Raw genomic sequence first — 24799 nt, 5'->3', positions numbered from 1 at the left:
TGGAAGATATTCTTCTTCTTCTTAGCATAGCTTTGTGCTGCTGCAGTGTGTTGTTGCCTATTTAAACAATGTTCTCACACAGCTTCATTTGTGTGTGTTGGGGTGGTTGCTTTTGAAATTCAGTACTTTGTCAGACTGAGTGGTTTTCCTTTGTACTTTTGTTAGGAATTCCCCATTTGTCCTGCACTCTACCATGATGTCCAAGAATGGGAGCTGTTTGTTCTTCTCCTCTTCTCTGGTGAATCTGATCCTGGTGAGGGTATTGTTTATTAATTCGTGAGTCTCCTCCAGTTTGGTCCATTTAATGATGACAAAGGTGTCGTCCACGTAGCGTATCCATAGTTTTGGTTGGATTAGCAGAAGGGCCGTACTTTCCGTTCTCTGCCTCACTGCTTCGGCTATTAGTCTGGAGATAGGTGGCCCTGTGGGTGTCCCGTTGATCTATTCATATATTTGGCCATTAAAGGTGCAGTGGGTGGTGAGGCTTAGGTCCAGTAAGGCAGAGGAGGCATGACGACTCTATAGTAGCAGCTAGTATTTCTCACATCCCCTCTGTATCTTGGTCTGGATGGCAATAAAATAAGGTTTCATCTGCTGCAGTCTGATTTGAGTTCCAATGTCTTCACCTGCCTTTTATTTTTAATTGTGCATTATTATTTTTCACCAAAATACCTTGTAGTCCCTTGGCAAAAGCAAAAGTAGCATATACATGCAGAGGGAGTCACTTCCCTTTACTGTACCAATTTTTAATTCTAAGTAAATGTCCAGAATCCATAAAAAAACAGAGTAAGTGACACTTTTCCATTTACTTTTGTAACAAACTAAATTGTTTATGTTGGTTAAATTGGGTGGCGATCAACATCATCCTTCACGCCTAATATCCTCTCAGGTGCTAACTGCCTCTGGTGTTCCACTTTGCCTATAGTCAAACTCTTTCCATTCCACTGTAATAGCAAAATAAGAAGCAACTGTGAAGAAATTGTGAAATTGTGAAGCAAATACTTCAAAATGTCAGACGTCAAATGACCTTGGATTGTTTCATCAGAGAAAGACCGGCTGAGACCACTGATGGTTCAAGTGGCTCACTTATGCATTACACCATCAAAGATTCAAATGCTTGAGGGTGCTGTGTGCTTCAGAAAATTGGGTGTGGAAGAAGCCCTGCAGCAAAATTTAAGGTTAAGTTTCAACAGGAGCTGCGGCTAGATGTAGTGCGAATCCCAAATTTCTTTCTCCCAATGATTGATCTCAGAAGAAAATCAATAAAGCAGCAGTTGTCCTGACAAAGTATGACAAACATTTCATAAAGTTCATGAATAAAGAAATTAGGCTGGTGTCAAACTAAGTGGCGTTCAAGCAATGTTAAGGGCAAGGAATATTGGAACAAACTATGATGTTGAAATTCAATTGCTATTTTATTTGGTCCATGCTTTTCAATACCACTTGACTTCATGTCATTTATGGTTATATAGTAAAATTCAAACAAACATATGAATCAGGGTAGGATTAGGCCATATATGTGAAGTAGAGCAGCTGATATGTTGAGTTAGAGGAACAAATGTTTTTCTGCAGTGTCGACTGACGAGTTTGGATGCAGAATTGAGGCACTGTAGCACTACTGCTGGCAGAATGATGTAATGACAAGCGCAACAAGTTTACAGGCAGTTCTGCTATTATGTGTGTTTTACATAGAACATTACAGCACAGTACAGGCCCTTCGGCCCTCGATGTTGTGCTGACCTGTCATACCGATCTCAAGCCCATCTAACCTATACTATTCCATGTACGTCCATATGCTTGTCCAATGATGACTTAAATGTACCTAAAGTTGGCGAATCTACTACCGTTGCAGGCAAAGCGTTCCATTCCCTTACTACTCTCTGAGTAAAGAAACTACCTCTGACATCTGTCCTATATCTTTCACCCCTCAATTTAAAGCTATGCCCCCTCGTGCTCACCATCACCATCCTAGGAAAAAGGCTCTACCTATCCACCCTATCTAACGCTCTGATTATTTTATATGTTTCAATTAAGTCACCTCTCAACCTTCTTCTCTCTAATGAAAACAGCTTCAAGTCCCTCAGCCTTTCCTCGTAAGACCTTCCCTCCATACTAGGCAACATCCTAGTAAATCTCCTCTGCACCCTTTCCAAAGCTTCCACATCCTTCTTATAATGCGGTGACCAGAACTGTACGCAATACTCCAAGTGCGGCCGCACCAGAGTTTTGTACAGCTGCAGCATAACCTCTTGGTTCCGGAACTCGATCCCTCTATTAATAAAAGCTAAAACACTGAATGCCTTCTTAACAGCCCTGTCAACCTGGATGGCAACTTTCAAGGATCTGTGTACATGGACACCGAGATCTCTCTGCTCATCTACACGACCAAGAATCTTACCATTAGCCCAGTACTTTGCCTTCCGGTTACTCCTACCAAAGTGCATCACCTCACACTTGTCTGCATTAAAATCCATTTGCCACCTCTCAGCCCAGCTCTGCAGCTTATCTATGTCTCTCTGCAACCTACAGCATCCTTCATCACTATCCACAACTCCACCGACCTTAGTGTTGTCTGCAAATTTACTAACCCATCCTTCTACGCCCTCATCCAGGTCATTTATAAAAATGACAAACAGCAGTGGACCCAACACCGACCCTTGCGGTACACCACTAGTAACTGGTCTCCAGGATGAACATTTCCCATCACTACCACCCTCTGTCTTCTTCCAGCAATTTGTTAACGCAAATTGGTTGTGACGTGCCTGATGAATAGTGGACGCTGTTTGGATAATGCAAACTTTCTGCTGTACAGGTATAGTGATTTTCTACAGTGATTTCCCTATAACACAATTTTCTACAGTGCGATTTCCAAATGTTCAAGGTCACACAAGAATACAACTATTGCATGTCTGATGCCAGGCTGCTGCAACATCTGTTCCCTTTGGAGCTGGGTTATGGCAGGAAACTCCCAGGATGGTGGCAGAAACATGTCAGGGATGTTTCTGACCATCTCTGAATATACCACACATCCCCTTTAATTATGGGAACACTGGTTTATGACTGACATAAACAGGGAATGTTTATTTGAGAAGTCATCAACAATATTGAGAGATTTTGCTGAAAACATGCAGAGGTAAATTTAAGGCATTGGAAAATAAACACACAAACCTCCAAAAGTTTTATCTGCCTAATGAATGAAGGATCACTTGGGGGCAGAGTCTGCAGATAGGGTAGTGGACTGATCAGCCGGCTTAGAATCCTTCGAACCAGGCTGAAAGCAGGCCATCATCAATCAAAAAGCGTCCAAAGTGTCTAAGAAGGAGAGAGAACTACATTGCTAGAATCAGTATTGATCCAAGAATGAAGTACAGTGAAACCTCCAGAAAAAATACATTCCATATGTCATTAAGGCCTTGCCTGTGTATAATCGTCATTTCACTTCACCGTATCATTTTTCAGTAACCGCACAAAAGCAGAGAAAATGTTGTATGACATCACTCCAATTCTGCTTTTGCAAAAATATCACATAGAGGCACTGCTCTAGGATTTTTCTTTTTAAAGAAAGTCTTTGAAGCAGCAATAAGCACTGAAACAGAAAGAAAGAAATCAAAAAAAAAGGATGAGCATCACAGTGCAATATAGATCCTTTGTGTATCGAAATTTTTAGAAAGCACAAAGCTGCGCAGTAAAGATGGAAAATTACTATCCAAATGTGGATTAACACTCCAGTGAAATTCTATTTCAGTTATTCAACAAAAGAATGAAGCTACTTCATAAATCAATAGATAGATAACAAAGAACGGCCAACACTCAAACTTCCTGTGGCTTTGGGAAATGAAAGATGAATAAATATGAAGGCCTTCAGGATTTCTGGTAATGACCATAAAGATCCTGACAATATTTTCCAGTTTTTTAAAGTTCAGGTTGCACAGACCTCCGTTCATGTGATATAAGGGACAGCCAAGTGAAACAAATGACCAATTCATCCACAAGTGTCAAGACAAAGGTACAGAATATGGTTTCACTGAAGCTAAATTAACTGATCAGCACCCAGAATGGGTCATTGCCCATATACACACTAAATGTTTCAGAAAACTACTTCAATGCTAGCCTAAAGAACATACCATCAGTGCACTGCTGGAAGAACGATACCATAGCAGCTGGCCAGCAGCATTCACAGGCGCTTGATCATGCAACAACTATTGCAACTTGGCAACAGGGTCAGTAAAAGATCCAAATCTGCTGGGAGTACATTGTGTCCCTACCAAAATAACGTCCAGCATGCTGTGACATATATAAGCTACGTCCCACATGATGACATTGGGCTAAGATTTGCAACAGGTCCAAGCACCCATGGAAACGCCCAAACTGCAATTCAATTTGTCATAGCAGCAAATGAAGAAAATCCAACCATTGCTGCCAAGGACATTCCCATCTTATACTGCTGGTGTTTGAGTATCTCAGCAAAGTCCAAGCAGTGACTGCAATGTTAGAGCTTGCAGATCCCAGTTAGACGGTACTTGTGGTCAATTTAACACAACCCATGCCTGTCAACAGAAAAGCTGAAGCCTTTACTTTCAACCAAGCGATATATCCCAAACAGAATGGAGAACATGAGCTTGAGCCCAAGATTGACATTGGTGCAAGTGTAAGTATCATCCCTTTCTACATCCTATCTGAGAGGTATACAGAAAAGTGGCACAGCGTACTGATGAGTTAATTGTTTATACAAAGTCTGACATTATGGTTTAGGAGAATCCACCTTAAACATCAAATCCATTCCTCAGAGTTGACACCTGAAATCTTTACATCATTGGTACAGCAGCATGCACAGACCTACAAATTAGCACAATGGACAAAGTAATGAACACATCAATTCCAACACCAAAAATTCCAAACTGTCACATTAAATCAATCCGTTACCTAACTAACATTTATCCTGACAGGTTTGATGCAATTGCCTCATTCAATGGCAATGTCGTACAGGTTGGATATCCTGTATCCACGTGTCTGAAAATGGAAAAGACCTAAAACCTGAAAGTCTTTTCAGGGCAGAGTCAAATGAAGCTGTAGACATGCTGAGTTTGAGCCCTTTTGAGAATCACCTCAGTTTTAGCTCCATTCACCCCTGAACAAAACTAATAATGAAATTCTTTTTTTCCAAAGGACCCAAATGGACCCAAACAGACCTGAACACATTTATAATAGTAAGTAAATCCAAAAAACAAAACTATCCTTTGTCTAAAAACTACTTAGTCTTGAGGTTTTTGGTTAAAGGATTCCTCACCTGTAACATATTTGAAAGATAATGCCCAAACCAGCATTGGCCTCCTTGTGATTGCAGTATTCACATTTAGGATAAGCTCAAACTATAGCTGAATTCCATGGTACAGATCAACATCATTCACTGAGTTGCATTCCAACAACATATCGATCATGTCTTGGAGAATCTACAAAGTTGTCTCTGCAGCTCAGATAACATCACGCTTCTTGGGAAAATTAAACATGAGCTTCATGCAAACTTCCATCACTTCATGTCAGCAGCAAGTGCTAGTTTCATTTTCAACAGGAAAATGCATATGAGCCAAATTAACTTCTTCAGATCAATCTATTCTTCGAACAATATTAGACTGATCCTTGAAAAAACAGGAGGCCTGAAAATGCCTGCATCACAAGAATTAGAAGATGACTTAAATTTGTTTCAGTTTCTGCAATAATTTTATTTCCTCCTACTCCAAATGTTGCAACTGAGGTCTCTCCTCTTCAAAATCCTATCCTCAAAATACACCATACATCTAGAAGCTATTTCATCTATGTATTTTTCAATCTCTCAAAAATATTCTATCTTCCAGTAAGCGTGTTGATCAAAATTGTAGTCTCTCCAAGCTCACCAGTTTGGAAGATGATGCATTCCAGAAATGCCTTAGAGATTAAAGGGTAGCAAATCTGTTACTGCTGGTTGCAAAAGTCCTTATGACAGCTGAGCGAAACTACTGAAACATAGAAAGGGAAATGCTCCCTCAAGTTTACAGGATACGTCCAGTCCATACACTATTTGGCAACCATTCCATTGTTCATTCTAATCATAAACTGTTAGAAATGATAGATAGAATCTTCTGGATAAATGAGCTATGAAGACTATGGCAAGATTTGCAGCAGTATCAGGTGAGAAGTTTGAAAAAGCCTATCTCGATGTTGGATGCAGCTCACATTATATTTTAATGAGTGGCAAGGAAGGTTTCTCGATAGCAATGAGTTGCCAATTAATTGAGTTAAACAACTTATTATAACCACAACTTGCCTGAGTAATACTCAGCCTCTTACCTTATCATATGTGCCAAACTGGCTAGATGCAGAGAAATATCACATGCCAACAGGAGCTTGTTGACTTCAGCTCACCACTTGCCCAGAAGTCTCTCCATGCTGCACATAGCAGCTCACAGCATGATCCATTGGCACCGGCTACATGTAATTCTCATTCACAGGCATTGGTATCTGACATCTGACAACCTGTCACGACCATCACCGTAGCTCTCCGATCCACGCCCAAGCTACTCAGGAAGCACAGATTTGCACTGCAGGGTACACAGGCAACAAGTACTGAAAGGCTGTGGCAAGATCATTCATCCAAATCATTGCCTGTACCAAGCTCAATCCCAGGGCCGCTCACTTACTCTCTCAACAACAATCTGCATGCTCGCAGTGTCTATTCCTTTTCTGCCATGTCAATTGGTATGCTGGCACTTCAACCAAAGCCAAAGGCTATCTGTTCTGCCGTATTGATGAGCTTTTTTGTTATGCTGTCCGGTGGGGCTGAATATCTTGCAGTACAGCACACACTGACATCACAGTTACACCTATAGCATGTGCTGCTGTCTATGCGGCTAACACACTGCACGTGTATTCAACACACGTCATTCTTACTAACAGAGTAGGGGTATTTTACAAAGCAATCATCCAGTCTGCATTTAGTCTCAACAATGTTGAGGATATTGCACTGTGAGCGGTGAATACAGTAGACAAGATCGAAAGATGTGCAAATAAACCACTGCTTTGCTTTGGAGGTGTATTTGGGGTGTTGGACAGTATGGAGGAATGAATTAAAAGAGCATGCTTTATAACTTAAGATATTCAGCCCCACTGGACAGCGTAACAAAAAAGCTCATCAATACGGCACATCTTTCGATCTTGTCTACTGTATTCACCGCTCACAGTGCAACATCCTCAACATTGTTGAGACTAAGTGCAGACTGGATGATTGCTTTGTAGAATACCCCTACTCTGATAGTAAGAATGACGTGTGTTGAATACACATGCAGTGTGTTAGCCGCATAGACAAGATGGGAAGATGCAATGGTAAAGAAGGTGTGGTAGTATTAGATGTGATGAAGGAGTGGACCTGATTTTCATGGAGGTAACCATCCCTGAGGAATGGTCACAAGGGAGGGGAAGGGAGGGGAAATATGCTTGGTAGTGAGTTTCTGTTGGAATGGATAGAGCCGTTAAGTCTACTTGCATGGTGCCTCTAAGATCTTCTGTCACTATTTCTGCCAAACAGTACACTTAACCTCTTCAATACAACAAAATATTACATCTCTTCACAAAAATTATCTGTTTACTTCTCTCTATCATTTCTGCTTTGTATTTCTGTGTACTTCTGTGAGCCCTATCACATTCACACACCAGCTCCTCGGTCTGCAGCTCTCCATTATGCCAGGCAATCTTCTTTATGAATTTCTTTCCCGTTTAAGAAAACTGCAATCTCTTCTCATTGTATTTCTTCCAACACTAACATCAACAGAAACAGGTAAGAAGGAGAAGAAAGAATGAATGAAAGAGAAAATGAAAGGAGGAGAGAGGAAAAGTGGGACAAGAGATATGTAGAAGGTAAATTTGAATGCATAACACAAATAAAATTTGACCAGTCTCAGTGCCACATAATTTTCCAAGTTGATTTTTAAAAAATGAAAGCATGGGAAAGTTGAATTAAGTTTTTAAAATATTAATATATGGTAAACAGGAGCTGGAGAAGTCAACCAATTCAATCCTTCAAAAGAAAATTATATTTCCATCCTATAACAAAATAACAATTAAGTATTTTAATTTTGGTCAGAGTTCATTGGCTGAAATTGATAAATTACTGGCCAGTGATGTGAGTTCACCAATTGCAGGATTGTCTTTTTTTAAACTTGTTATTGTTCATTCATAGGTGTGGGTGAAAGTGGCTGTGCCAGTATTTATGGCCCATTCCTAATTGCCCAGAGGGCAGTCAAGAGTAAATCATATTTCTGAGAGTCTGGAGTCACATGTAGACAAGATTGGGTAAGGACTGCAGTGCCCATCCCTAAAGGGTATGAATGAACCAATGTGCGGCTTTAACAAGAGTAAGCAATTCTCTGTTTCTGTGATCACGCAAAATTTCAAGTCGCATTTCTTAATTGTTAATGTTTTAATATCCCTTCCCCAAAAGGGCCAGTGAACTGAATGGGTTTTTACACCAATTGACAATGATTCCATAATCATTATTAGACTCTTAATCCCAGAGTCACGAAGACACAAACACACAAATTGTTGAACCTAGGCACATGCTGGAAATTCACTAATTATGCAGAAAGGCAATAAAAAAGGTTTACAAGATTAATATCTCTAATGTATCACTTTGGAATTTTGACAACTCATCTTAATCTGGTCATTACATACTCACCTGGAGAGGTATGTGTTGTTCTCCATTGCTGTGGTTTGACAACTTGTTGCCATGGTGCAGGCTCCCTGTCATTCAATGGCACTACACAATCACCATCGTTTGATATTCTCCCAGGCTCTCCTTATGTGTGCTTCATATATTGGGCAGAGCTGGCGTTTCTTTGCAATGTAGCACCACGCTCACTGATGACTTTGTATGATCTGGTCTGGTTAAATATTGTAGAAAACATTACGAATATCCATGTCTGCATTTCTCATTTGCATTCTCTGCCTGGTGCACAATTTTAGTCTTTTTCCACCATCTCGCTTATTGCGCATCTCTTTCATTCTCTGCTGCCTTTGAAGTCCAAAGTCCTGTTTCTCCAAATGATGATACAATTAGCTGCTTGGTAAGGCCATTCACACTAGGCTTCCAGGAATAGGTTGTGCTAAAATGGTTATCCATTGTATGATTGTATTTGACCAACGTGAACATCTTGTCTTGCTGATGGACATTTATTCATCATTGATGCAATTTCATTCTGTAAAACATTCTGCAAGACTGTTTGGCATGAACAGTGGGATGATGATGCGATATGTGCCACTCCCGATTTAGTACTCATGCCTTTAAATGTATTTTTTTCAGTGTATTGTAGTTTGTTATAAAATACTAACAGATCAGAGAAACCAATCAGAATGAAACTAGCACTCATCATTTCAATGACAGTTGCACATGTTGTACTGTTAAGTCATCAAAAAATGAAAAATTTGGACTAGTCATCCATGAAAAGGATGCAATTTTCCCTGTGCACTGTGAATAGTGTAGATCAAACGAATATTTTGGAGGTTTCATTGGGTCAGTAATCTTCATGTGGTAGAAGTGAACATTCTTCCACCTGCCTTACTGTTTATGACAGATCATTTCAAATGTTTTATGATCCGTGAATTCCTTGTCAAATAACTATGTGTGAAGCTGAATGATGTCAAACACCAGAGCGAACGTGTCGCACTCTATATGGAGTTGTTAGGCTTGCACAGGTGACAGTGCTATAAAAATCATAAACTATGGGTTTTTCATCTTGAAAAGGCTTTTTTGTGATGCATCATCTTCAGGGGTCAAGACCTTCCGAGGACTGACCTTAGGCAAGACATTGCTGTCTGAGAGAATCAAAATCATCTTCATGGTCTTTTTGTCAGACCTAAGAGCACTCTTAAGAAAATCTGCCAGGTGAGATACTTTGTCCATGAGGTTAGGAATAAGTGATAAAAGAAGTATAAAACTTCAAGGTAACTTCACAGATTCATTCTATCTTGTGGGAACAGTTTTTGTTTTCATTCTCAATCCCCCCTGGATCGAGATGGATCCAATATAAAATGGACCAAAAGCATTTACCTTACCGCTGTTAATGTGGCATATCATTATTTTATCCAATAGACTTACAGTTAAGCCAATTCTTTTCTTCTATTTATTACTGTATTTTAACTATACAGGTAGTTGTCCGAAACACAATAGTTGCATTCTTGCATAATCTCACATTATAGAAAATTATGCTATAGTATGTTGCCATAGAAAATCACATTATAGGGAAATCACTATTCCTGTACAGCAGAAAGCTTGTGTTATCCAAACAGTATTCATTATTGATCAATCACATTACCGCCAATTCGTGTTAATGAAATGCATATTATATCAGAACTACCTGCTGTGTATGAATAAAGTTGTTTTGCTTCCAGCCTGGTAGTTTGACCAAGTGAATTGCATCTGGAATAAACTCCATGCACTTGCCTTTAAAATAAGAAAAAAGTTAGGGCCTACGCTATCTCCTTGACATGTTTTGAGGGGAAGTGGGTCTGGTCTATAACAATAGGCAGTCTGGAAATAAATCTTGCTCCTGAAAGTTTTTGATTTCATTCATCGATTGTTAGTATTTTGTGTGGACATTTTTCAGAGAAAGGTTGAGTCACATTGGATCTCAGCTTACTGTAGGGTCGCACATCTCTTTGAAGCATGTATGATGGGGCTACAACAATCTGTGTGGTAGTCAGCCTTCTAAATTGTGTCATTTAGCTCCATGTCATTCAGTTCCACTTGAAGCTTCTCCTGAATGTGCACGTGGCATTCTGAAGAGCGATATGATCCTTAAAATTTGTAATTATCTCACATCTACCTGGGTGCATCATACGTGATTACAACAGTGTGGTCTGTGTCTGATGTACAGTGTCAACCAGTAATCCTGCCTTTGCTGGATCATTAGGTGGTATCTACCATGTAGAAAATTTCAGAAAACCAAGATAAACTTGCATAGTCCATCATTCTGTCAATGATACTTTGTGATCTGTTACGTGCTATGAGATGGTCTTTCACACAGCACCACTTTCTGAATTAGATACCTTTCAGGATACTGAGTGGCAATATGTTGGCACTAGGTCCTGCGTGTATGTTAGCCTGAGTAATCCTCTAAACTATATAGCCACACAGAGGTTCTTCCATGGTCCCACACATTGATCGGAGTAATCGTTGTTCTGACACATTGATTTCTGATTCTGGAGTTCGCTGCTGGGCACTGACCTTGGAGGTGCAACGTTATATGCTGCAGGTAGCTGTAACACTATAGTCTGCATTCTGTTGTATTACCGTCATATACTTCTATAAGGCATGATTTGTCTGGTGAGCACAGAATACTTTTCACTGTAACTCAGTACATGGGACAATAACAAGTCAAATCAAATCAAAGGGTCTGCTTATCAAAGAAAAATGAGGGACCATTGGTCATCCTACCTTTTCAAGACATCGATTATTAATTGTTATGAAAGTTTCTAAACATCTTAGAATATTGACATGGTGAATGAGGTTAAAATATAGAAATTTCCTCTTCTGAAATTTTTGTCTGGACTGGTTGCCTCCAAACCTCATCGACATGCTTATGTTTGTACACAGTCATACCACTTTCGTTGTTGCCAGTGTTTTGGGTTGTGCAGTCTTGTTGATCATTTGTGTTTTGCTTTGCGGTCTGTCATTACCTTTGGAACCAGATTTCCTGCACAACATGTCTATACTGGCCAACTTTTACATCAATGAAACAAGCCACATCTGTACAGATTATGATTTGGATAATCTCTCAGGGGAGGTGATGACCTAGTGGTATTATTGCTAAACTATTAATCCAAAGACCCAAAGAACATTCTGGGGACCAGAGTTCAAATCCCACCATGGCAGATTGTGGAATTTGAACTCAATAAATATCGGGATTGAAGAATCTGATGACGACTGTGAATCCATTGTTGATTATTGGGGAAAAACCCATCTGGCTCACTAATGTCCTTAAGGGAAGGAAACTGCCATTCTTATTTAGCCTGGCCTATATATGCCTCCAGACCCACAGCAACGTGAATGGTTCCTTAACTGCTCTATGTGCAATAAATGCTGTGGATGAAAAAAAAACTCATAGAAAATTGCATTCTGTCGCAAACCATTTCCACTCCCCCTCCCATTCTTTACATGACAACTCCATCATGGGCCTCCTGCAGTGCCACAATGATGCCACCTGAAGGTTGCAGGAACAGCAATTCATATTCCGCTTGGGAACCCTGCAGCCCAATGGTATCAATGTGGACTTCACCAGCTTCAAAATCTCCCCTTCTCCCACCGCATCCCAAAACCAGTCCAGTTCGTCCCCTCCTCCCACTGCACCACACAACCAGCCCAGCTCTTCCCCTCCACCCACTGCATCCCAAAACCAGTCCAACCTGTCTCTGCCTCCCTAACCTGTTCTTCCTCTCACCCATCCCTTCCTCCCACCCCAAGCCGCACCTCCATCTCCTACCTACTAACCTCATCCCACCTCCTTGACCTGTCCGTCTTCCCTGGACTGACCTATCCCCTCCCTACCTCCCCACCTATACTCTCCTCTCCACCTATCTTCTTTTCTCTCCATCTTCGGTCTGCCTCCCCCTCTCTCCCTATTTAATCCAGAACCCTCACCCCATCCCCCTCTCTGATGAAGGGTCTAGGCCCGAAACGTCAGCTTTTGTGCTCCTGAGATGCTGCTGGGCCTGCTATGTTCATCCAGCCTCACATTTTATTATCTTGGATTCTCCAGTATCTGCAGTTCCCATTATCACTCTATCATATACTTCTGGCCTTAAATTCTGTTTCGTTTTTAAAATTTACAATCTTTCTATACTCGTAAAGTGAGCAAAACAGATAACATCATCATGCCTCCTGAAGCTTCTGAACCCCCTGCATCTTATAGGGACTACAGCTAAAGTTGACACAAAGAAGATGAACTATGTGCCTTCAGCCAGTCCTGAAAAATAGAAAAGCATCAAGATCTACTCAGCTAAAATAAATGTTCATGATCTTACAGTTACCTCATCACGTTCCAATGGAAATTCTGACAATGGAGTGTAAGCTGCACTGTTAGATTACTGATCTTCTAATTAGCCATCCAAGATGACCGTCAGCAGCAGAAATGCCAGTCCTTGTGACACGTCTGAAATAGGAGCTGGCTGAGTTGCTTAAACATACAATTCTGTCATTCTAAGCTTGTTTGTGTCTGGCCTCCAGAGGGAGGTTCAGTTGACAGCTTGCCTCAGACACTTTATCTCTGACTCCAATATGCTGGCTCGAAAAATGCTGACACTTGGGCTGCAAGAAAGCAGAGTCCATCTCCTCAAGGAGACTATTATTAGACAGTGACCTCTGGAAAATTGTAATTCTCATGATCTGACTTCTTTACCATTTCTAGATTTGCCAAAGCTCATTATTTATAAGCAATATCTTCTCCTGTATTTTCTTCTTTGATTTCTTCAGTGTTTATGAAAGTGGAAGGAGTAGCAAAGTAAATCCTTAAAGCTTTGATTTTTTAAAATTCATTTATAACACCTGAGATTCCATCCTAACAGGAATTTTTTTGCTGTGTGTTTATTTCAAGCATTGAAATCTAAAAACCAGGGTATTGCGAATACGCTTCAATTTGCCTCAGTAAGGGGCAGGAGTAAACTGGGAAGAGAATGAAACAAACAATATCTGCTGTCTCAGCTTTAACAGGGGGAACAGCATTAAGAGGGGAAAAGCAACCATAATGTAAAGGTACGAAAATGTGAGGCTGGATGAACACAGCAGGCCCAGCAGCATCTCAGGAGCACAAAAGCTGACGTTTCGGGCCTAGACCCTTCATCAGAGAGGGGGATGGGATGAGGGTTCTGGAATAAATAGGGAGAGAGGGGGAGGCGGACCGAAGATGGAGAGAAAAGAAGATAGGTGGAGAGGAGAGTATAGGTGGGGAGGTAGGGAGGGGATAGGTCAGTCCAGGGAAGACAGACAGGTCAAGGAGGTGGGATGAGGTTAGTAGGTAGGAGATGGAGGTGCGGCTCAGGGTGGGAGGAAGGGATGGGTGAGAGGAAGAACAGGTTAGGGAGGCAGAGACAGGTTGGACTGGTTTTGGGATGCAGTGGGTGGAGGGGAAGAGCTGGGCTGGTTGTGTGGTGCAGTGGGGGGAGGGGACGAACTGGGCTGGTTTTGGGATGCGGTGGGGGAAGGGGAGATTTTGAAGCTGGTGGAGTCCACATTGATACCAATGAGCTGCAGGGTTCCCAAGCGGAATATGAGTTGCTGTTCCTGCAACCTTCGGGTGGCATCATTGTGGCACTGCAGGAGGCCCATGATGGACATGTCATCTAAAGAATGGGAAGTGGAGTGGAAATGGTTTGCAACTGGGACGTGCAGTTGTTTATTGCGAACCAAGCGGAGGTGTTCTGCAAAGTGGTCCCCAAGCCTCCGCTTGGTTTCCCCAATGTCTCTCCGGAAAGCAGACAGGGGTGGGGATGGAAAAATGTCTTGGGTGGTGTAACTGATGTCCATTTCAAGCCCACCGCCTCCCACAGCTACCTAGAATACACCTCCTCCCACCCACAATCCTGCAAAAATTCCATCCCCTATTCCCAATTCCTCTGCCTCTGCCGCATCTGCTCCCACGATGAGGCATTCCACTCCCGCACATCCCAGATGTCCAAGTTCTTCAAGGACCGCAACTGTCCCCCCACAGCGGTCGAGAATGCCCTTGACCGCGTCTCCCGCATTTCCCGAAACACATCCCTCACACCCTGCCCCCGCCACAACCGCCCAAAGAGGAGTCCCCTCGTTCTCACACACCACCCCACCAACCTCCGGATACAACGCATCATCCTCCGACACTTCCGCCATCTACAATCCCACCCCACCACCCAAGACATTTTTCCAACCCCACCCCTGTCTGCTTTCCGGAGAGACCACTCTCTCCGTGACTCCCTTGTTCGCTCCACACTGCCCTTCAACCCCACTACACCCGGCACCTTCCCCTGCAACCGCAGGAAATGCTACACTTGCCCCCACACCTCCTCCCTCACCCCTATCCCAGGCCCCAAGATGACTTTCCACATTAAGCAGAGGTTCACCTGCACATCTGCCAATGTGGTATACTGCATCCACTGTACCCGGTGTGGCTTTCTCTACATTGGGGAAACCAAGCGGAGGCTTGGGGACCGCTTTGCAGAACACCTCCGCTCGGTTCGCAATAAACAACTGCACCTCCCAGTCGCAAACCATTTCCACTCCCCCTCCCATTCTTTAGATGACATGTCCGTCATGGGCCTCTTGCAGTGCCACAATGATGCCACACGAAGGTTGCAGGAACAGCAACTCATATTCCGCTTGGGAACCCTGCAGCCCAATGGTATCAGTGTGGACTTCACCAGCTTCAAAATCTCCCCTTCCCCCACCGCATCCCAAAACCAGCCCAGTTCGTCCCCTCCACCCACTGCACCACACAACCAGCCCAGCTCTTCCCCTCCACCCACTGCATCCCAAAACCAGTCAAACCTGTCTTTGCCTCCCTAACCGGTTCTTCCTCTCACCCATCCCTTCCTCCCACCCCAAGCCGCACCTCCATCTCCTACCTACTAACCTCATCCCACCTCCTTGACCTGTCCATCTTCCCTGGACTGACCTATCCCCTCCCTACCTCCCCATCTATACTCTCCTCTCCACCTATCTTCTTTTCTCTCCATCTTCGGTCCGCCTCCCCCTCTCTCCCTATTCATTCCAGAACCCTCTCCCCATCCCCCTCTCTGATGAAGGGTCTAGGCCCGAAACGTCAGCTTTTGTGCTCCTGAGATGCTGCTGGGCCTGCTGTGTTCATCCAGCCTCACATTTTATTATCTTGGATTCTCCAGCATCTGCAGTTCCCATTATCACTGATACAATAATGTAAAGTTACCCCCTGTTTCCCCTTTGTCCATGATAGTATTCAGGCAGCAGTTCCATTTCAGATACCTTGGATGTTTTTCTTTGTTTTGTGTGACTCGAAATAAACTAAAACTCAGTCAGTGGAAAAACAACATTTTAAACAGGAAAATATCCGATGGCAACCCACTCGTCAACAAATCACTATCACTCTTTCAACAATCATTTCAGCCTTAGGTCACCATTGTTTCGTCATTTTTTTTTGAAAATCTATAATTAGGTGTTAACATTGGCTCAGTGGTCATAATCATGAGATTTGAGAAATTTGGTTTGAGACCAAATGTTGAGGCCAGACATAAACTGGAAATCAAAGTCTAAGCTGACATTCATTGTGATACTTCAGGGCTGCTGCTCTGTCATGAGTAGCCATCTTCCAGAGGAGTTATTGGTCTGCTGATTTGTACGTGAAAGATCCTTTGACACAGATGGAACAAAAACAGAGTTGCTCTGGTCAATATCTTCTCCCCACAATCAATATTAATGGAACAGCTTATTCATTCATTTATTTGTCTGTCTTTGTGTGATTATGCTGTTTGCAAATTGGTTGCCAGATTTCCCACCCTAATCACGCAACTGGTTTTCAAAAATATTTCATCTTAGGTTGAGAATATCCTGAGGTTGTGAAAAGCTTAGTGAAGGTGCACTCCCTTCCATCTTTGTGAAAAAAAGTCATTAGATAGGAATAGATTATTTATTTTCAGAGCTTTTGTCCAAAATCAATGATATTAAACCAATTGCATTCTTTAACTTTCAAACAATCATTTTCAGGGTAGAGGAAATGATGGTAACAAAAAAGTAACAGAACGTTTGAATATTTTAAAAATATGATGCACTATAGTAAGTAATAATAAGACATGGTAAATAGCTCTCCTAATCAAGATAATGATCTCTTTCAATATCTCCATTATCTTAGAAAATTAATTGCCCAGGCACATTTATTTCTCACACCTAAAATGAAAGCAAATTAATATCCATCCAGAAAATCTATCACAGTAAATGAATGAGATCAAATGGCATTTAATGAAAGAGGTATAAGGGTGCTATTTAAAGTGGATAATGAAAACTGTTAGTTATTGAAACGCAGATGAAGCTGGCGAAGTGAATCAAATGCAATGGCATTAGAAACCAGATCTCGCCAGGGAATGAACTCATTATCTCTGGGGTAAGGATGATACAACGTTATTGTCTTTTAATATTTTTTGTAATTATTTCCATTATTTCCGCAGCTATTTAACCACAAAAATGGTAATGATAAAGGTAATTTTAAGTAGATGCAAAATATTTGTTGTTTAAGAAATACAGTATTATTTTTCAGCATGAAAGCTTCTTCAACAAAATCCTCAAAGGCACTAAAACCTCCTTGATTTGTTGGCCTTATTTTCATTGGCTTCCAGATGCTGTTCTCGCTTCTTATCAGCCATTCTCCAGAACTGGTGTCCAAAACTATTGGGAGAGGGGAGTGTGCAGCGAGTCCTGGGCATCCTTGTGCAAACATTGAGAAGCAACTTAAAATGAGTTTCAACAAGTGGACTTGGTGTCACAAAACACAACACGCTCTGACAGGCCAGCTGAAAGCTGGTGTGAGCACCAGGAAATACTGTTTAGGAACATTTCTGAGATTAAACTTGAGGCACCGGAGTAATTTTGAGAAAATATCAATTGGAAAGGGCTTTCGTGGCACTGTGGTAGTATCTGTACTTCTGAGCCAAAAGGGCTGGATTCAAGTCCTACCTGCTCCAGACACGTGTCTGAAAATGTCTGTCCAGGTCGTTAAAATTATCTATTAGTGGAAATGCTTGAGTGTGTCTATGAATAACGTGAAATTAAATTACGAGAAGTGTTTTATGAAACAGTTAATAGAGTCAGAGTTATAGAGATATACAACACGGCAACAGACCTTCTGGCCCGACTCATCCATGCCGACCAGCATCCTATATAAATCTAGTCCCATTTGCCAGTATTTGGCCCATATCCCTCTAAACCCTTCCTATTCATGAGCCCATCCAGATGCCTTTTAAATGTCATAATCACACCAGCTTCCACCACTTCCTCTGGTAGCTCATTCCATACACGCTCTGGGTGAAAGTGTTGCCCCATAAGTCCATAACAAGAATTCAGTATCCCTGCCAAAGTTTAGAATCCGTTCACCAGAGGGTGTTTCCATGATTATCTACAAATGTTAATGTAAGAACAAAGTAGTAATGTGTACTGAATCTTATATTAAGTATGATTGTAGTTTCATGGGAGGCAATGTATCTCAAATGTATTTTAATGTGTTAACTATAATGTATTCAAGATGCCAGCAATGCTGAGATTGAAATATATAAGGTGGGGCACAGTAGGAGTGAATAATAAATTGTCTGACATGGAGTTCTCATTGCTACTACAGGATAGCTGAAATATGTAGATTTACCATTACAACAAAAATTAAAAAACCTTTGTGATCCTTTTCAAATTGCGTCCTTAAACATAGCAGGAATCTTCAGGTATTCGTTAAATCAGCAAATTAAATGCCAGATCGTTTAAGGAACTAAATTTTGAACGATGTCTTAATTAGCAACAATTCTGGTCATCTGAGTTGTCTAACCCTAGGGTATCCTGGTAATACAAAATTGACTTTAGAGGGATATCGGCAAGTTGATCCAATGGGCAGATGTCTGTCAGAAGTTTTTCAATGCAGAGTAATGTGAGGTAATGTATTCTGGTAGAAGAAACATGGAGAGGCAATACAAGCTCAGTGGTACAACTTTGAAGGAAATACAGGAACAGACAGAGCTCAGGTTTCGAGTGGATAATTCTCTGAGGGTGACCAGGCAAGTTGAGACAGTTAAGAAGGCTTATAAGATGTTTGGGTTTATAAATAGTGCCATACAGTATAAAAGCAAGGACTTGGTGCTACACCTTTACAAATCATTTGGAGCATTATGTCAGTTCTGGGCAGCTTATTTAATGAAGGATATTAAAGCCTTGAAGACAGTGCAATGGAGATGCACTAGAATGATACCTGGAAGAACAGATTTTAGGTGCAAGGAAAGATTTGAGAAATAGGGCTTATTCTCCCTAGAGCAGAGAAGATTAAGAGGTGACTTTAATGAGGTGTTCAAAATGATTAACAATTTTGATAGGATAGAGAAAGATGTTCGGTTTCCCCAAGTTGGTACGTAAGTAACAGGGAGGTTACAATTTCAAGGTTACCAGCAAGAGAGCTAGGAGTGAGAGGAAGAGAAACCGCCTAACTCAGAGAGTTGTTATAATTTGGAACACCTGGGAAAGTAGTGGAGGTGGATTCCACAGAAGGTTTCAAAAAAGAGAGCTGGATGTATATTTAAAAGTGAAGAATTTAGAGAGTTACAGAGCTAGGGCTGGAGAATGGGAGTGGCTGGTAGCTCTTGCAAGAGCCGGTACGGACTCAATGGGTTGAGTCAATCAGGCCTCCTTCTGTGTTGTGAAATTCTATGATTTTACAAAGGTACGTACAAGGGAATAGGAGAGTGAACAGTGAATAAGCTATATTTTCCATTTCATACCCATTATGCCTAACAGATTTTTCCTTCAGTAACGGGTTGATTGTTAAATATTTTGTTTAGTAAACTGCATCTTGTGCTTGAAAAAGTTCACTGGCCTTTCAGCACATGTGTTGTGCTTTCTGAAAAAGGCAATGCATGTTTTGGTTAAAAAACTTTCCTGAACTCAATAGTTCCTTTCTGTTCTCTTCTTCTTCTTCTTCATAATCAAGATTACACTCAGTGAGTGACATAAATGAGAGCCGGTGCTCTGGAGTCAGTTACATTTAAGCTACAGCTTTACGAAGGACAACACAGTGTGAAGCTGGAGGAATACAGCAGGCCAGGCAACATCAGAGGAGCAGGAAAGCTGACTTTTCGGATTAGGGCCCTTCTTCAGAATTTCTGAATTTCAGATTTCTGAAGACGGTTCCTCACCTGGAATGTCAACTTTCCTGCTCCTCCAATGCTGCTTGGCCTACTGTCTTCCTCTAGCTCCATACTGTGTCATCTCTGACTCCAACATCTTCAGTTCTTACTATCTCTGGCTTTACAAGTCTGGGCTTTTTGAATTTGGTTTGAGAAACAGCAAGTTCCCTCAGCACGTGAACCCAACGCAGGCTTTTGGGGGGCGGAAGTACTTACATGCAATTGTTTTTAAAAAAAAGTATAATAAAATTCAAGAACCGTGAATGAAATATTGCAAAAGTAATACTTGTAGATGAAGCAGAGTTATCCTGTCAAGAGAATCAAATCACCTATATAACCCTTTACACTGAGTTCAGTATATGCTGTTCAACAGGGAGACCAATGGAGTGTGCAGTAATTATTCAAGCCGCACATTTGATTAAGTGCTGAACTTTCAGAAATTATCACAATTAAATGCAGAATCCCATAAGACTGTACAGCACAGTAAATTGTTCTACTGGAAAGAATGTGACAACTAGAAGTGATCAAAAACTGGGCTAAAAATGCCTGGAAAAGAAAAAGTCATTGGAAACTCAGGCAAAGTTCTTTTATTCAATTATTCAGATTTGAAAAAAATATAAATCAACACAAATCTTTGAACAAATCGCAAAGAGAAATATTTGTTTTAGTTGTCAACTGAACTGTTCTCTGGTGGCTGTTATGAACATCTGGTGATCATTAGTGTTAACTATTTAAAAGAGTAAGGGAAATTCTAAGCAGAAGAATGAGTCTCTGCCAGCGCAAAAGACTTTCAGATAAACATCTATACATTGCAGAAAAGGGCTCAAATGAACTATCAGCAGTGTTATCTCAGGATTATCTATCCTGTATCTCAATAGGGAAGGAAATGAGCTAATAAACAACTGTACAGTGGAGAGAATCAGGCGTCATGGAATCTCTGCATTCAGTGATGAAATTCAGAAATCCACATTGTGAAAACTCTCAAACAAAAACTTCCAGCAGATTGTTTCCAATATGTTTTTCTCTTTCTTGAAATCTGCAACAAATCTGTCACACCCAAAATCAGTCAATGTCTACAATTCAAAACACATATGTGCTGACAACACTTAGACAAATCTAAATAGATATCCAATTACCCGGTTTGGCTTTCGGAATGACTGACCATCTCTGAACACAGCCGAGCAATGGAAGTGCGAGTAAATCATTGTTGAATCCAATCAGACCATGCTGATCCCAAATTGGTGGAGCAGAGTATAAAAATGTCCCTTGAAAGCACCTTCTTTTCATTCCATTTCGCCAATCTTTTGCAATAAAGACTGCACTGAATCGTTAACATATCATACTTTCAACTTAAAATACGTCTGTAAACTGGTCATAAATACACCATTGAGACCTCTGTTCATTTTCTCCAGGTCTGTTAGAGGAAGATAAGCTAGTCTATTCAAGAATACCATCACTTGGCAATGCACATAATCACTAGTAATCCCCTCAAGCAAGAGTCCAGGCACATGAGCGCTGAAGGATATGTCCCAGGATTTAGATGTTTCAGATGAAATAGAAGGGGATGTAAAAGGTATCGGGGTGTTGTATTATTGGTAAAGTAGTATGTCACAGCTGTACAGAGGGAGGTTTCGTGCAGCGAGGCAATATGGGTAGAACTCAGGAATAGGAAGGGTGAAATCACAATGCTGGGTGTATACTACAGGTCTTGCAACAGCCAGCAGGAGATTGAGGAGAGAATATGTGAACAGATTTTGGAAAGATGTAAAAGCAGCAGCGTTGTTATGGTGAGGGATAGTAGGAACTGCAGATACCAGAGAATCTGAGATAAGAAAATGTAGAGCTGGATGTGCACAGCAGGCCAAGCAGCATCAGAGAAGCAGGAAGGCTGACATTTCGGGTCTGGACCCATTTCTGAAAAAGGGTCTAGACCCGAAACATTGGTTTTCCTGCCCCTCTGATGTTGCTTGGTCTGCTGTGTACATCCAGCTCGACACCTTGTTATCTAGGGTTGTTGTGGTGGGTTTAATTTCCTCCAATTTGACTGGGACTTACTATATGCTAGGGGCTTGGATGGGGCTGAATTTGTAAAGAGTATTCAGGAGTGATTCTTAATGCAATATGTCCTAGATGAATACTTTGTGTCAGTATTTACCAAAGAGAAGGAATTGGTGGAGGATGATCTCAGGGAAGGGAGTGTTGAGTTTCTAAGCCAAGTTGCTATTAAAAATGAAGCGGTGTTGTACGTCTTAAAAAGTATGCAGGTAGATAAGTCACTAGGTGCTGATGGGATCCAGCCCAGAATATTGAGGGATGCAAGAAAACAAATTGCTGGAGCATTGACAGACATCTTTGTACCTACTTTACCCAGAGGTGAGGCCTCAGAAGACTGGAGAATAGCCAATGTTGTCCCATTGTTTAAGAAAGGTAGCAGGAATAATCCTGGAATTTATAGGCTGTGAATATCACAACAGTGGAAAAGAAATTACTGGAAAAGATTCTCAGAGACAAGACGAGAAGCAAATGAACTTATTAGCGATAAACAGTATGGTTCTGTGCAGGATCGAGTTTTGTGAGGGAGTGACGAAGATGATTGATGAGGGAAAAGCAGTTCACGTGGTCTGCATGGACTTCAGTAAAGCCTTTGAGAAGGTCCCTTATGGCAGACCAGTACAAAAGGTGAAGTCACATGGTGTCAGGGTTGAGCTGGCAAGATGGATTTCGAACTGGCTTAGTCATTGAAGACAGAGGGTGGCAGTGGAAGGATGCTTTTCAGAATGGAGGGCTGTTACTACTGGTGTTCCACAGGGTTCAGTGCTGGGATTTCTGCTGTTCGTGATCTACATAAATGGTCTGGAGGAAAATGCAGCTGGTCTAATTAGTAATTTTGCAGAAGATACGAAGATCGCTGCAGTTGCAGATAGTGAGGTGAATTGTCAGATGATATAGATCAATTGGAGGCATGGACAGATAAACTGTAAATGAAGTTTAATCTGGACAAATATAATGTGATGCATTTTGAAAGGTCAAGTACAGGCAGAAAGAATACAGTGAATGGCAAAACTCTTAGAAGAATTTGTCAGAGAATCACAGATTCCCTACAATGTGGAAACAGGCCCTATAAGTCTACACCGACCCTCAAAGCATCCCACCCAGACCCATTCCCCTATAAACCCACCTAAATCTACACATCCCTGAACACTATGAGCAATTTAGCATGGCCAATCCACCTAGCCTGCATATCTTTGGACCATGGGAGGAAACCGACGCAGACTCGGGAGAATGTGCAAACTCCACACAGGCAGTCACCAGAGGGTTGAATCGAACCTGGGTCCCTGGAGTTGTGAGGCAGCAGTACTAACCACTGAGCCAATGTGCTACCTGGACTCACTCCGTGACTCCCTTGTTCGCTCCACACTGCCCTTCAACCCCACCACACCCGGCACCTTCCCCTGCAACCGCAGGAAATGCTACACTTGCCCCCACACCTCCTCCCTCACCCCTATCCCACGCCCCAAGATGACTTTCCACATTAAGCAGAGGTTCACCTGCACATCTGCCAATGTGGTATACTGCATCCACTGTACCCGGTGTGGCTTCCTCTACATTGGGGAAACCAAGCGGAGGCTTGGAGACCGCTTTGCAGAACACCTCCGCTCAGTTCGCAACAAACAACTGCACCTCCCAGTCACAAACCATTTCCACTCCCCCTCCCATTCTTTAGATGACATGTCCATCATGGGCCTCCTGCAGTGCCACAATGATGCCACCCGAAGGTTGCAGGAACAGCAACTCATATTCCGCCTGGGAACCCTGCAGCCTAATGGTATCAATGTGGACTTCACCAGTTTCAAAATCTCCCCTTCCCCAACTGCATCCCTAAACCAGCCCAGTTCGTCCCCTCCCCCCACTGCACCACACAACCAGCCCAGCTCTTCCCCTCCCCCCACTGCATCCCTAAACCAGTCCAACCTGTCTGTGCCTCCCTAACCGGTTCTTCCTCTCACCCATCCCTTGCTCCCACCCCAAGCCGCACCCCCATCTACCTACTAACCTCATCCCACCTCCTTGATCTGTCCATCTTCCCTGGACTGACCTATCCCCTCCCTACCTCCCCACCTATACTCTCTCCACCTATCTTCTTTTCTCTCCATCTTCGGTCCGCCTCCCCCTCTCTCCCTATTTATTCCAGAACCCTCACCCCATCCCCCTCTCTGATGAAGGGTCTAGGCCCGAAACGTCAGCTTTTGTGCTCCTGAGATGCTGCTTGGCCTGCTGTGTTCACCCAGCCTCACATTTTATTATCTTGCTACCTGGGCTGTATGGATTTCCTCCGGGCGCTCTGGTTTTCTCCCAGAGTCCAAAGATGTGCAGGGTAGGTGGATTGGCCATGCTAAATTTCCCATGGTGTCGACGTTAGATGGGTTAGACTTGGGAAATGCAGGGGTAGGGGAATGAACCCGGGTCAGATTCTCTTTGTGGGTGGGGGGGGGGGGGCGAAGGTGGTGGTGTGGACCTGTTGGGCTGAATAGCCTATTTCCACACTGTAGGGACTCTATGACTCTGAGTCTCTATTGATATGCTTAGGGATCTGGGTGTGCAGGTCCACAGATCACTGAAGGTGACAGCACATGTAGATAAGGTAGTAAAATAGGCTTCTGGCATATTTGCCTTCATTGGAAGGGGCATTGAGCATAAGCATGGACAAGTTATGCTGCAGATTTATTCAACTTTAGTTAGGCCATACTTGGAATATTACATACAGTTCTGGCCACCACACTACCAGAAGGATGTGGGTACTTTGGACAGGGTGCAGAGAAGTTTTACCAGGATGTTGCTGGATTTGGGGTGATTTTAGCTATGAAGAAAGGTTGGCTAGACCGAGTTTGTTTTCACTGAAATG

The sequence above is a fragment of the Stegostoma tigrinum genome, chromosome 14 (assembly GCF_030684315.1).
Source record: "Stegostoma tigrinum isolate sSteTig4 chromosome 14, sSteTig4.hap1, whole genome shotgun sequence".
Classification (NCBI taxonomy): Eukaryota; Metazoa; Chordata; class Chondrichthyes; order Orectolobiformes; family Stegostomatidae; genus Stegostoma; species Stegostoma tigrinum.
The sequence above is the reverse complement of the archived record's forward strand: the minus strand, read 5'-3'. Positions refer to the sequence as shown.